Source organism: Ips typographus, linkage group LG3 (genome assembly GCF_016097725.1).
Source record: "Ips typographus isolate SLU linkage group LG3, UJ_Ityp_2.0, whole genome shotgun sequence".
Taxonomy (NCBI): Eukaryota; Metazoa; Arthropoda; class Insecta; order Coleoptera; family Curculionidae; genus Ips; species Ips typographus.
Genome location: NC_138424.1, coordinates 13,408,848 through 13,423,917, shown reverse-complemented (window position 1 = coordinate 13,423,917; position 15,070 = coordinate 13,408,848). Strand labels below are relative to the sequence as shown.

The window sequence follows — 15,070 nt, the reverse complement described above, 5'->3', positions numbered from 1 at the left end:
CTGACTTAATCAGAAAACTGTCACAAATGACATATCCAAAAATCACGCACTTCTGTCAAATCCTTCAGGAGTTTTCACGAGGTTGAAATGACACAAAGTAGGAAATTAATGAAAAACGCATGTCAATGGAAAAACATTAATATCTCGGGAAGTAAAAGAGGTAGAAACGTGGTTTTTGCGTGGAATTATCAGGAAAACTGTCAGAAATGACATATCCAAAAATCACGCACTTCTGTCAAATCCTTCAGGAGTTTTCACGAGGTTGAAATGACACAAAGTAGGAAATTAATGAAAAACGCATGCCAATGGAAAAACATTAATATCTCGGGAAGTAAAAGAGGTAGAAGCGTGGTTTTTGCGTGGAATTATCAGGAAAACTGTCAGAAATGACATATCCAAAAATCACGCACTTCTGTCAAATCCTTCAGGAGTTTTCACGAGGTTGAAATGACACAAAGTAGGAAATTAATGAAAAACGCATGTCAATGGAAAAACATTAATATCTCGGGAAGTAAAAGAGGTAGAAACGTCATTTTTGCGCTGACTTAATCAGAAAACTGTCACAAATGACATATCCAAAAATCACGCACTGCTGTCAAATCCTTCAGGAGTTTTCACGAGGTTGAAATGACACAAAGTAGGAAATTAATGAAAAACGCATGTCAATGGAAAAACATTAATATCTCGGGAAGTAAAAGAGGTAAAAACGTGGTTTTTGCGTGGAATTATCCGGAAAACTGTCAGAAATGACATATCCAAAAATCACGCACTTCTGTCAAATCCTTCAGGAGTTTTTACGGGATTGAAATGACACAAAGTAGGAAATTAATGAAAAACGCATGTCAATGGAAAAACATTAATATCTCGGGAAGTAAAAGAGGTAAAAACGTGGTTTTTGCGTGGAATTATCCGGAAAACTGTCAGAAATGACATATCCAAAAATCACGCACTTCTGTCAAATCCTTCAGGAGTTTTCACGAGGTTGAAATGACACAAAGTAGGAAATTAATGAAAAACGCATGTCAATGGAAAAACATTAATATCTCGGGAAGTAAAAGAGGTAGAAACGTCATTTTTGCGCTGACTTAATCAGAAAACTGTCACAAATGACATATCCAAAAATCACGCACTTCTGTCAAATCCTTCAGGAGTTTTACGGGATTGAAATGACACAAAGTAGGAAATTAATGAAAAACGCATGTCAATGGAAAAACATTAATATCTCGGGAAGTAAAAGAGGTAGAAACGTCATTTTTGCGCTGACTTAATCAGAAAACTGTCACAAATGACATATCCAAAAATCACGCACTTCTGTCAAATCCTTCAGGAGTTTTCACGAGGTTGAAATGACACAAAGTAGGAAATTAATGAAAAACGCATGTCAATGGAAAAACATTAATATCTCGGGAAGTAAAAGAGGTAGAAACGTGGTTTTTGCGTGGAATTATCAGGAAAACTGTCAGAAATGACATATCCAAAAATCACGCACTTCTGTCAAATCCTTCAGGAGTTTTCACGAGGTTGAAATGACACAAAGTAGGAAATTAATGAAAAACGCATGTCAATGGAAAAACATTAATATCTCGGGAAGTAAAAGAGGTAGAAACGTCATTTTTGCGCTGACTTAATCAGAAAACTGTCAGAAATGACATATCCAAAAATCACGCACTTCTGTCAAATCCTTCAGGAGTTTTACGGGATTGAAATGACACAAAGTAGGAAATTAATGAAAAACGCATGTCAATGGAAAAACATTAATATCTCGGGAAGTAAAAGAGGTAGAAACGTCATTTTTGCGCTGACTTAATCAGAAAACTGTCACAAATGACATATCCAAAAATCACGCACTTCTGTCAAATCCTTCAGGAGTTTTCACGAGGTTGAAATGACACAAAGTAGGAAATTAATGAAAAACGCATGTCAATGGAAAAACATTAATATCTCGGGAAGTAAAAGAGGTAGAAACGTGGTTTTTGCGTGGAATTATCAGGAAAACTGTCAGAAATGACATATCCAAAAATCACGCACTTCTGTCAAATCCTTCAGGAGTTTTCACGAGGTTGAAATGACACAAAGTAGGAAATTAATGAAAAACGCATGTCAATGGAAAAACATTAATATCTCGGGAAGTAAAAGAGGTAGAAACGTCATTTTTGCGCTGACTTAATCAGAAAACTGTCACAAATGACATATCCAAAAATCACGCACTTCTGTCAAATCCTTCAGGAGTTTTCACGAGGTTGAAATGACACAAAGTAGGAAATTAATGAAAAACGCATGTCAATGGAAAAACATTAATATCTCGGGAAGTAAAAGAGGTAAAAACGTGGTTTTTGCGTGGAATTATCCGGAAAACTGTCAGAAATGACATATCCAAAAATCACGCACTTCTGTCAAATCCTTCAGGAGTTTTCACGAGGTTGAAATGACACAAAGTAGGAAATTAATGAAAAACGCATGTCAATGGAAAAACATTAATATCTCGGGAAGTAAAGAGGTAGAAACGTCATTTTTGCGCTGACTTAATCAGAAAACTGTCACAAATGACATATCCAAAAATCACGCACTTCTGTCAAATCCTTCAGGAGTTTTCACGAGGTTGAAATGACACAAAGTAGGAAATTAATGAAAAACGCATGTCAATGGAAAAACATTAATATCTCGGGAAGTAAAAGAGGTAGAAACGTCATTTTTGCGCTGACTTAATCAGAAAACTGTCACAAATGACATATCCAAAAATCACGCACTTCTGTGAAATCCTTCAGGAGTTTTCACGAGGTTGAAATGACACAAAGTAGGAAATTAATGAAAAACGCATGTCAATGGAAAAACATTAATATCTCGGGAGGTAAAAGAGGTAGAAACGTCATTTTTGCGCTGACTTAATCAGAAAACTGTCACAAATGACATATCCAAAAATCACGCACTTCTGTCAAATCCTTCAGGAGTTTTCACGAGGTTGAAATGACACAAAGTAGGAAATTAATGAAAAACGCATGCCAATGGAAAAACATTAATAACTCGGGAAGTAAAACAGGCAGAAACGTCATTTTTGCGCTGACTTAATCAGAAAACTGTCAGAAATGACATATCCAAAAATCACGCACTTCTGTCAAATCCTTCAGGAGTTTTCACGAGGTTGAAATGACACAAAGTAGGAAATTAATGAAAAACGCATGTCAATGGAAAAACATTAATATCTCGGGAAGTAAAAGAGGTAGAAACGTGGTTTTTGCGTGGAATTATCAGGAAAACTGTCAGAAATGACATATCCAAAAATCACGCACTTCTGTCAAATCCTTCAGGAGTTTTCACGAGGTTGAAATGACACAAAGTAGGAAATTAATGAAAAACGCATGTCAATGGAAAAACATTAATATCTCGGGAAGTAAAAGAGGTAGAAACGTCATTTTTGCGCTGACTTAATCAGAAAACTGTCACAAATGACATATCCAAAAATCACGCACTTCTGTCAAATCCTTCAGGAGTTTTCACGAGGTTGAAATGACACAAAGTAGGAAATTAATGAAAAAACGCATGTCAATGGAAAAACATTAATATTGTCACGAATAACATAAATTGCACTAAGTTCCGTTACCTAGTCGGGCCCCGGTCTCCCCTAGTGCACTGTCTGAATCAGCAAGACCGGCAAATTGGGGTCACGATGTGGGTATTTAATCAGCGTCTCAAGCCATCGACGATTACCGAACTCTGGGGTCATCCCCAGAGGGAGGTCACGAGCGACAGTCCGAACTTTCTAGTGCCCGGACGGCTCGTTACCCTGTTGCAGTGCCTTAAGTAAATCCTTTGGGCGTGTTGGACATAGGGGCACCCTGCTCGTATCGAGCGGGTTCCGCTTGGCAGAAGGCCTTACGCACATACACCCGCACCCCTACACACCCCCTCTTGGACAGTGTTCACTGCCTAGCCTAATAAAGAAGACATACTTGAGCTACGATTGTTGTTTCTCTTCCTGCGCTACCCCCAAAACGTGACATGGTGGAGGCGCCGGGTTGAATCCCGGGGCTACTGATCTCCATATCTGTGGCCAAACCAAGCCGTACGCCCTAACAGGAATGAGAAAAGCGTACAACTTGAGATCAGCAAATCCTAGCAGCCCCATTCAACCAAGGCACAGGAGCTCAAGCGTAGGAGACCCTTGGATGCAAGAAACAGATTACCTAACCCTTACGCTTGTGAATACAAGAAGGGAAGACACTGAGCAGCCACAAGAACCAGAAAACGATCTGGAAAATACAGTAATAGAAGCAGGAACACAGGTACAACCTGAAAAAAGAGATAAACCATTTGAAGGCATTAGGAGATCAAGGGAAATGGCGGACATTACCATTTCGGCTGTAGAGGCAGGGGAGAAAACACCCGCATTACCTCAGTTTATCAGCCCACCGACGTTCAACCCTGGTAGCGATTCAGCACCCCAATTTATCGGAACGTATGAACGAACAGCGGTGGCAAATAGTTGGAACGATGCCCTAAAAATCCTATACTTCCATTCGTACCTGCAGGGTGCTGCAAACATTTGGTATAGAGAGTATAAGGCAGCAAACCCCGAAAGCAATTGGCTACACATCTGTCAGGCATTTAAAACAGAATTTAGCGACGGTAACCACAGTCGCCATCTGCTGGCAAAGGTGAAGCAAAGGAAACAGAGGGACCTAGAACAAACAAAAAATTTCTTTTACGATCTACGGGTACTATACGAGGAATACAGGGAAGACCTGGACCTCGACGAATTCCTAGATATTTTTCAGAATGGGTTAAGAGACATACCAAAAGCCAAATACTACTGGCTAACGAATTTTCCCAATAACCCACCCAGAAATTTGGACGAGGTCAAAAAGCTTTGCGCTACTATTGATAACGCCCCTGAAGAATGCTCAGCGCCACTTACCTTCAGACCACAGCGCCAGACAGAAGAAGAGGTCCATGGGCCAATAGCGCAAAGACAACCTCCATTTGACAATAACCGCTCGTACAGAACCCCGCCGCCGCCTAGGAGAGACTATGGGCCAACAGAGCAAAGACAGCCACCCTTTTACAATTCCCGCCAGGTTAGAACCCCTCCACCACCCAGGAGAGTCTATGGCACTCCCCAGTCTGGGAATCCTGGAAGACAGCAGCAACCCACTAGAACGTACGATAACAGGCCTAGATGCTACAACTGCGGCAAAATAGGCCACTTTGCTGCTGTTTGCAGAAGTAGACAGCAACACCCAAACTCCAGGGGGTGGCAAAACTAAGCCCCGTCACCCTCTCCACTCGGGGCCCGACGTGCTACAAAATACTGTATATTAATACTGTTGTAAATGACTGTTACGTACCAGCGATCATCGACACGGGCGCAGAACTAAATGTGATAAGCCATCTCCTAGTTGACAAGAAACGTAGAACCGGAGGCCCACCCACGTTGCTTGTAACAGCAGCCGGCCAGAAAGTAAGAAGTCTAGGCGACACATTGGCATCACTGGAGCTCAGAGGCAATTACAATAAAAAATTAGAAATTAAAGCAACGATATTGGAGAATACACCACAACCCCTTATTTTGGGCATGGAGTTCTTAAGAGAAATGCAGGCAGCAATTTGCTTAATATCTAATACACTCACCCTAAATCAGGACTTGGTGTTAACGCTCGGGGGAAAGCGAAATTCTGCACCCAAAAAACCAGGCATAACACGAAGCTGGACAGAGGTGGTCCAGGAAATGCCGGGGTCCATCTTCAGTCTTCCGAGCAGCACTGCATGGGCCGTTGCAGTCTCTTCGGCTCCCAGTAGAGATAGAGGAGTAGGAAAAGCCATCAGGGACCATTTGACAGATTACAACACAGAAAAACTACCCGTAGGGAGCGTGGTCAGTTTGTTTAAGAAAAACAGACATACCCTACAGATGATATTAAAAGAAGAGGGGAGCGAATATATCCCTACTCATACGCTCCAACAGTGCTGTAGGAAATTGAAAGATTGGGCAATACAAAATAAAATAAGTAAGGTGGCTATACCTAGATTGACATCCGCAAACAGCGAGTCAGATTGGGAGAAGCTTAAAGACCTTCTGTATGAGACATTCAAGGAAACAAGTGTGACGGTGCTGGTTTCAAAAAATAAAGAACCCCGACCAAGAAAAATCAAGACACAAGAAACCAGATCCTGGGACACCCTACCAAACTACATAGAGAACGGTGACCACGTGATAATTAAGTTGAAGGCAAATGAAGATTACACCCTGAAGCCAGGAGAGGAAAAAACCATCGAAACGGCACCAGAAATACCCGTGTCTACAGAAATGGTAGTAGTACAAAATGAGGGATGGCTGGTACGCAACAACCTACTATGCAACCTAGAAAGAGCCGAAGACTCTATATCATTGACCATCAAGAACTTAGGGCCAACTAGAAGGGTGATTTACAAAGACACAACGGTGGCACGGCTAGAAGAGCCCAGTGGCTTGAGCACAACAGCACTCTGTACAACTCAGAGAGTAGACGAAGAAGTGGTGACATTAGAAGACCACAAACTGGACCACATTAGGGATAAGCAGTTCAAAAGGGAACTAGAGGACCTACTGGTTGAATATGAGGATGTGTTTTGCAAGTCACCAAAATTTATGGGCAAAACACAACTTATAGAGCACAAAATAGAAGTGACAGAAGACAAACCAGTAAAATGCCGCCCTTATAGAGTCTCACAATCCGAGCGGGAAATCATTGACACACAAATAAAAGAAATGCTCGAATGCGGAGTAATAAGACCATGCCACTCGCCGTGGGCAAGCCCCGTTGTACTAGTAAAAAAGAAAGATGGCACCACGAGGTTCTGCGTGGATTACAAAAGAACTATAAACCCGGTCACCAAAAAGTCGTGTTACCCGATACCACAAATCGATGACATTCTCACATACATGGGGAATGCCAAGTACTTCACGACTTTGGACATGTTTTCGGGTTACTGGCAGATACCTATAGAGGAGTCATCCAAACAATACACGGCATTCACGGCACAGGGACATGGATCATACGAATTCAACGTGTTAAGCTTTGGTCTATGCAATGCACCAGCAACCTTCCAACAACTTGCAGATAGAATATTTAGGGACCTAAAATGGAAGGACATACTAATTTATCTAGATGATATTATTATTTATTCAGAGAACTTAGAGGAACACTTAGCAAAATTACAAAAAGTATTCCAGAAAATGAGAGAAGCCAATCTGACCTTAAAACCGAGTAAATGCGAATATTTACAGGAAAAGATAAGGATTTTGGGCTACACAGTAAGCAAGGAAGGAATAAGCCCAGAGGAAGAAAAACTTGCAGGAATTAAGCAATTCCCCACACCCAAGAAAACAAAGGACCTACAAAGCTTTTTAGGATTATGCAATTTTTATAGGAAATTTATAAAGGATTACGCGGTATTGGCACGGCCCTTACATGAGGCCACAAAAAAGAACAAATTCTGCTGGGGTGAAGATCAAGTGAAAGCATTTGAGCTGCTGAAAGAAAAACTCACGTCATCCCCAGTATTAAAACATTACAATCCAAATGTAGGATGTACAATGCACACGGACGCCTGTATAGATGGAATAGGGGCAATTCTGCTCCAAGAAGGCAGTGACGGTCAAGACCACCCGATAGCATATATAAGCCGGGCCTTGTCAAAAGCTGAGAAGAACTATTCGATCAGCGAGCTGGAGCTATTAGCAGCAGTCTGGGGGATGACCTACCTAAGGCATCTAATTTATGGACACCCTGTAAAAATCGTAACAGACCATCACGCATTATGTTGGATTCACAATGTGAAAGATCACTCAAGAAGATTAGCACGTTGGGCTCTCAAGTTGGCAGAATTTGACTACACGGTAGTCTACAAAAAAGGCAGTAAGCACCAAGATGCGGACTGTCTATCACGGAACCCGGTGGCAGGGTGGAGCGAAGTCGAATTAGATGAATTAGATGATATACCCACTTTTACGGTATCAACATTAGACATAGGAGAATTACAGAATAAGGATAAGGACATACTGGAATTAAAATCAGCGATAAGCAACCCCGAATCAACAAACGTTGACGCACTGACACGACGGAAAATAAAGAATTTTAGGCTGAGGGAGGGCGTTCTGTATAGAGCAACACAAACTAAGGAAGGACTGGAACACGCACTCGTGATCCCCCGGTCACTTAGGGAGGAAATTTTGTGGGAAGCTCACAACGCACCTACCAGCGGACACATGGGAGTAACAAAAACTCTAAGTAGACTTACTCCCAAATACTATTGGGATTCTATGACTAAGGACGTCAGAAATTACGTTAAAGGATGTAGGGACTGCCAGGCGAGAAAAGGGCCAACAAATGATAAGCCATTGGGGTTACTCCAGCCAATAAAAGTGGGCAAGGTATTTGATAAAGTAGGGATAGACCTACTGGGACCATTCCGGAGGAGTAACCAAGGCAAGACAACGATAGTAGTGGTGACAGACTACGCGTCAAGATACGCCATCACAGCGGCCCTGCCTAACGGGAAGGCAGGACCTGTGGCAAAGTTCCTATTAGAACGAGTAATGCTAATTCACGGCGTTCCTAGAAGCATCCTCAGCGATAGAGGCAAGGTATTCCAATCCGAACTAGTGCAGGAACTACAACAGATTATGGGTCTGAAAAGCAGTTTTACAACGGCATACCACCCCTCGTGCAACGGCCTAACTGAACGCTTAAACAAAACGTTGGCAGACATGCTGTCACTATACTGCAACACAGAGCAGACAGATTGGTGCACTTATCTGCCTTTCGTGACATTTGCATACAATACGGCCAAACAAGAGACGACACGTTTTAGCCCATTTCAACTAATATTCGCAAGGAACCCCACACTCCCACTCGACGCCACCCTTTTAGAAACTGAGGACGAATCGAACACAAACGAATTACGAGAGAAAGCTTTATTGTTAAGGGCAATTGCTGTAGATAATATCCACAAAAAACAAGAGAAGGACAAGGACATTTACGACAAATATCACAGAGATGGTGAATTTGAGGTAGGAGATAGGGTGAAAATATTCATCCCAATCAGGAAAGTGGGAAAAAGTGAGAAACTGCTGCTACGATGGTTCGGACCCTACAGAATAATAAAGAAACTCAGTGAAGTTAACTATGAAGTAAAACAGGAAAAAGGAAAAAAAAACGGATATAGTGCACATAGGGAGGATTTTACCATTTTACGATGAATGGACTTTGGGGGATATATCCGATGTGGATTCAGACGTAGAAAGCAAGGAAGTTGAACAATAAAATAAGTTGTAAGGGTAACATTTTGCATAAGTAGGGTGCAAACTCAGTATATTTCATAAAGCTTACATAGTCTAAACAATTATTGAAGTAGGTTGACCAATCAATACGCCCTCTCCCGCCAGGACAGCACAACCTAGAGCGACCATCCCGCGTACTTCGAAGGTGACAAGGAAAGTCAGTCCAAAGGGGCGCCACCACCCGCGAACTGAGTAACGGGTGCTCTGGCGCACAGTTAGGCAAGACGAAGCGGGACAAGGCCGCCCTCCACGAAGGAGCGACGGATTGCAGGAGAACCGCATGGGAGACAACAAGAGGAGCGTAATAAACTTGAGTTACGAATGGTCACACATTGTAAATAAAGCCATGGAGCACGTAGGTTATACAATTAAGTTAGGGTTAAGTGTCCGGGGCGAACACTTTTCAGAGGGGGGAGATGTCACGAATAGCATAGATTGCACTATGTTCCGTTACCTAGTCGGGCCCCGGTCTCCCCTAGTGCACTGTCTGAATCAGCAAGACCGGCAAATTGGGGTCACGATGTGGGTATTTAATCTTTAGTGTTCACTGCCTAGCCTAATAAAGAAGACATACTTGAGCTACGATTGTTGTTTCTCTTCCTGCGCTACCCCCAAAACGTGACAATATCTCGGGAAGTAAAAGAGGTAGAAACGTCATTTTTGCGCTGACTTAATTGTAGGGCGATTTTAACAAAATTTGGCACACATGTGTAGGTTAGTTAGGAGCTTCTATCCTGAAAATTTCAACTTTCAAACCCAACAACTAACTAAGTTATGAAGCTTTAAAAATTTTATATTTTTGTGACTAAATTTGCGTGTACACGTCCTTGGGAGTCGTGGGTAACTGTCCTGAAAATTTCAGCCTTCTAGGTGCAATAATAACAGAGTTAGAGCGTTTTGAAAACTTCTCCATGTTAATGGAGAATGCGTAAAAACGTTATAACTTTGAAAGTTGTGGGTCGATTTTGACGAAATTTGGCACACATATGTAGGTTAGTTAGGAGCTTCTGTCCTGAAAATTTCAGCTTTCTAGCTGCAAAAAGAAGGGAGCTAGAGCGTTTTGGAAACTTCTCCATGTTAATGGAGAGTTTTCAAAACGCTGTAACTTCCAAACCCTTGGGGGGATTTTGATGATTTTTGGCACACTTCTCCAACCTGACAAGGTGATTATTTGTAGAAAAACTCAGCTTCGTTATAACTCGGTTGTTTTTTGGGTTACAGCGACCGGACAAAAACTGTCTGGTAGCTCTTGAAGTCCTCTATCCAACCATACCAAACACTTTAGGTTTCAAAGCTAGATTTACATTTTTTAAGTTTACTCTAGCTTTTCAGATAACCAAGATACAGGTAATTAAAGTTGAAGAAGAGTTTTGTTAATTAAAGCGATGAGGGCTGCGAGTTTTCAAACTTTACAAATGCACCGTTGCGGTTTTTTGCAAATAACTCCCTTAAACGTCTCTGTACACAAAAAGTGCTTATTATCATTCTTGTAGAGAATAAAATTCCCTACATTTTGCATTTTTTAAGTTTACTCTAGCTTTTCAGATAACCAAGATACAGGCAATTAAAGTTGAAGAAGAGTTTTGTTAATTACAGCGATGAGGGTTGCGAGTTTTCAAACTTTACAAATGCACCGTTGCGGTTTTTTGCAAATAACTCCCTTAAACGTCTCTGTAGACAAAAAGTGCTTATTATCATTCTTGTAGAGAATAAAATTCCCTACATTTTGCATTTTTTAAGTTTACTCTAGCTTTTCAGATAACCAAGATACAGGCAATTAAAGTTGAAGAAGAGTTTTGTTAATTACAGCGATGAGGGTTGCGAGTTTTCAAACTTTACAAATGCACCGTTGCGGTTTTTTGCAAATAACTCCCTTAAACGTCTCTGTAGACAAAAAGTGCTTATTATCATTCTTGTAGAGAATAAAATTCCCTACATTTTGCATTTTTTAAGTTTACTCTAGCTTTTCAGATAACCAAGATACAGGCAATTAAAGTTGAAGAAGAGTTTTGTTAATTACAGCGATGAGGGTTGCGAGTTTTCAAACTTTACAAATGCACCGTTGCGGTTTTTTTCAAATAACTCCCTTAAACGTCTCCGTAGACAAAAAGTGCTTATTACCATTCTTGTAGAGAATAAAATTCCCTACATTTTGCATTTTTTAAGTTTACTCTAGCTTTTCAAATAACCAAGATACAGGCATTTAAAGTTGAAGAAGAGGTTTGTTAATTAAAGAGATGAGGGCTGCGAGTTTTCAAACGTTACAAATGCAACTTTGCCGTTTTTTGCAAATAACTCCCTTAAACGTCTCCGTAGACAAAAAATGCTTATTACCATTCTTGTAGAGAATAAAATTCCCTACATTTTGCATTTTTTAAGTTTACTCTAGCTTTTCAAATAACAAAGATACAGGCATTTAAAGTTGAAGAAGAGTTTTGTTAATTAAAGCGATGAGGGCGGCGAGTTTTCAAACTTTACAAATGCAACTTTGCAATGAGGTGCATGTCAATATTTTGACGGAAAATTCAAAATGGCGGCCTCGGACGCCATTTTGTCTGTCATTTCTTGAAACTACGTGAAATTTCCTTTAAAATGAGGTGCAAGTCAATATTTTGACCGAAAATTCAAAATGGCGGCCTCGGACGCCATTTTGTCTGTCATTTCTTAAAACTACGTGAAATTTCCTTTAAAATGAGGTGCATGTCAACATTTTGACAGAAAATTCAAAATGGCGGCCTCGGACGCCATTTTGTCTGTCATTTCTTAAAACTACGTGAAATTCCCTTTAAAACGAGGTGCATGTCAATATTTTGACAGAAAATTCAAAATGGCGGCCTTGGACGCCATTTTGTCTGTCATTTCCTAAAACTACGTGAAATTTCCTTTAAAATGAGGTGCATGTCAATATTTTGACAGAAAATTCAAAATGGCGGCCTCGGACGCCATTTTGTCTGTCATTTCCTAAAACTACGTGAAATTTCCTTTAAAATGAGGTGCATGTCAATATTTTGACAGACAATTCAAAATGGCGGCCTCGGACGCCATTTTGTCTGTCACTTCTTGAAACTACGTGAAATTCCCTTTAAAATGAGGTGCATGTCAATATTTTGACCGAAAATTCAAAATGGCGGCCTCGGACGCCATTTTGTCTGTCATTTCTTAAAACTACGTGAAATTTCCTTTAAAATGAGGTGCATGTCAACATTTTGACAGAAAATTCAAAATGGCGGCCTCGGACGCCATTTTGTCTGTCATTTCTTAAAACTACGTGAAATTCCCTTTAAAACGAGGTGCATGTCAATATTTTGACAGCAAATTCAAAATGGCGGCCTCGGACGCCATTTTGTCTGTCATTTCCTAAAACTACGTGAAATTTCCTTTAAAATGAGGTGCATGTCAATATTTTGACAGAAAATTCAAAATGGCGGCCTCGGACGCCATTTTGTCTGTCATTTCCTAAAACTACGTGAAATTTCCTTTAAAATGAGGTGCATGTCAATATTTTGACAGACAATTCAAAATGGCGGCCTCGGACGCCATTTTGTTTGTCACTTCTTGAAACTACGTGAAATTCCCTTTAAAATGAGGTGCATGTCAATATTTTGACAGAAAATTCAAAATGGCGGCCTGGGGCGCCATTTTGTCTGTCATTTCTTGAAACTACGTGAAATTCCCTTTAAAATGAGGTGCAACATCGTTTTTTGACAGAAAATTCAAAATGGCGGCCTCGAACTGTCAAAAAATACAACTTTTTTATTTGTCAAGTTACAGTTGTCATCTCGGTGTCATTTTATGTTAAAATTTCCCGGAAAAGACGCCGGTGCAGTCGGTTTTTTAATATCTCAAAAACTAACAGAGTTAGATCTAACCTAACCTAATTCAACAATTTCTTTGCTAGAAACTCGGCCGGATTGAGACATGAAATCTGACAAAAAAATATTTACAATATAATACGTGATATTATGGTAAAGGAACTTTGATGCCCTCTAGCGGCCAAACGGTGTTATCAATCAACTCATGGGGGGACATTTTTGGAAAGCTTGAAATCTGCTCTATCTTTTGTTTTCTATGACATTTTGACGTAACTTGTCAAATAAGTAAGTTATTTAGGGTCAAAGCAACGAGTGTCACAAAGTATGTGATTTTATGGTGAAGGAAATTTGACGCCCTCTAGCGGCCAAACGGTGTTATCAATCAACTCATGGGGGGACATTTTTGGAAAGCTTGAAATCTGCTCTATCTTTTGTTTTCTATGACATTTTGACGTAACTTGTCAAATAAGGAAGTAATTTAGGGTCAAAGCGAGGTGTGTCCCAAAATATGTGATTTTAGGGTGAAATGAAATAACCTCGTTATTTGAGCAGCTAGAAGGCTGAAATTTTCAGGATAGACACTCAATCCCCTCAGCTACACACTCACAAAAAATTAACACAAACTGAACCATTCAAAACGCAGAACAAGTAACTTTCGGAATCCGGCAATCTGGAACGGAACATTCCAAATTACACCGATTTCGCATTTAAGTGATTGTTATGCTAATGGCGTAGTTGCTTCCGAATCGACGTGTACAACGCAGTATAATAAACCTTATTCGAGATAATATCGGTCGGTAGCTAACCTGAAAATTTCAGCCCTCTAACTGTAAAAACAACGGAGTTATAACGTTTTTACGCACTCTCCATTAAGTGGGAGAAGTTTCCAAAAGGCCGTATCTTCGAAACCTTAAGAGAGATTTAAGTGAAATTTGGTACAAACTTTCTCTATGTTATTGAGAGTGTTCACACCAAATTTCATCAAAATCAAACCCCAGACAGGGCTGGAATTGACCAAAATGTAGTATTTGGTAACTGACAAACTCAAATTTCATTTTGTTGCCTAAATTGACCTTTTCTCCATTAGAAACAACCTTCCTGAAAATTTCACTCCTGTAACTGTAATAACAACGGAGTTAGAACGTTTTTACGCACTCTCCATTAAGTGGGAGAACTTTCCAAAACGCTGTAGCTCGTGAACCTTTGGGGCGATTTAGCTGAAATTTGGCACACATTTGCACGTACACCAGGAGCTTCTTCCCTAAACATTTCAAGCTTCTAACTAATAAACTGACAAAGTTATGCAAATTTAAAAAATGTATAAAAAAAATTTAAATTTTTTGATTTTTTGGTTTTTTGCGACTACAGTGTAAATCTGGCTTTGATTCCTAAAGTGTTTGGTATGGTTGAATAGAGGACTTAAAGAGCTACCAGATGGTTTTTGTCCGGTCGCTGTAACCCAAAAAACAACCGAGTTATAACGTTTTTACGCACTCTCCATTAAGTGGGAGAAGTTTCCAAAACGCTGTATCTTCGAAACCTTAAGAGAGATTTAAGTGAAATTTGGTACAAACTTTCTCTCTAGAATTGAGAGTGTTCACACCAAATTTCATCAAAATCAGACCCCAGACAGGGCTGGAATTGACCAAAATGTAGTATTTGGTAACTTAAAAACTCAAATTTAAATTTTTTGCTTAAATTGTCTCTTTTTCCATTAAAAACAACCCTCCTGAAAATTTCACTCCTGTAACTGTAATAACAGCGGAGTTAGAACGTTTTTACGCACTCTCCATTAAGTGGGAGAACTTTCCAAAACGCTGTAGCTCGCGAACCTTTGGGGCGATTTGGCTGAAATTTGGCACACATTTGCACGACCACCAGGAGCTTCTTCCCTGAATATTTCAAGCTTCTAACTGAAAAGCTGACAAAGTTATGAAAATTT

At 40.2% G+C, this 15,070-nt stretch overlaps 1 long non-coding RNA gene across 1 annotated transcript; it reads right to left on the bottom strand.

The window, feature by feature from the left end:
- Positions 1-3,562: 3,562 nt before the first annotated feature.
- LOC145726564 (uncharacterized) lies at positions 3,563-5,806 on the bottom strand. Its single transcript, XR_014177619.1, has 4 exons — positions 5,343-5,806; positions 4,913-5,295; positions 4,349-4,676; positions 3,563-4,287 (listed from the first exon to the last, which is right to left on the bottom strand). It is a non-coding gene; the product is annotated as an uncharacterized LOC145726564 (long non-coding RNA).
- Positions 5,807-15,070: the final 9,264 nt, after the last annotated feature.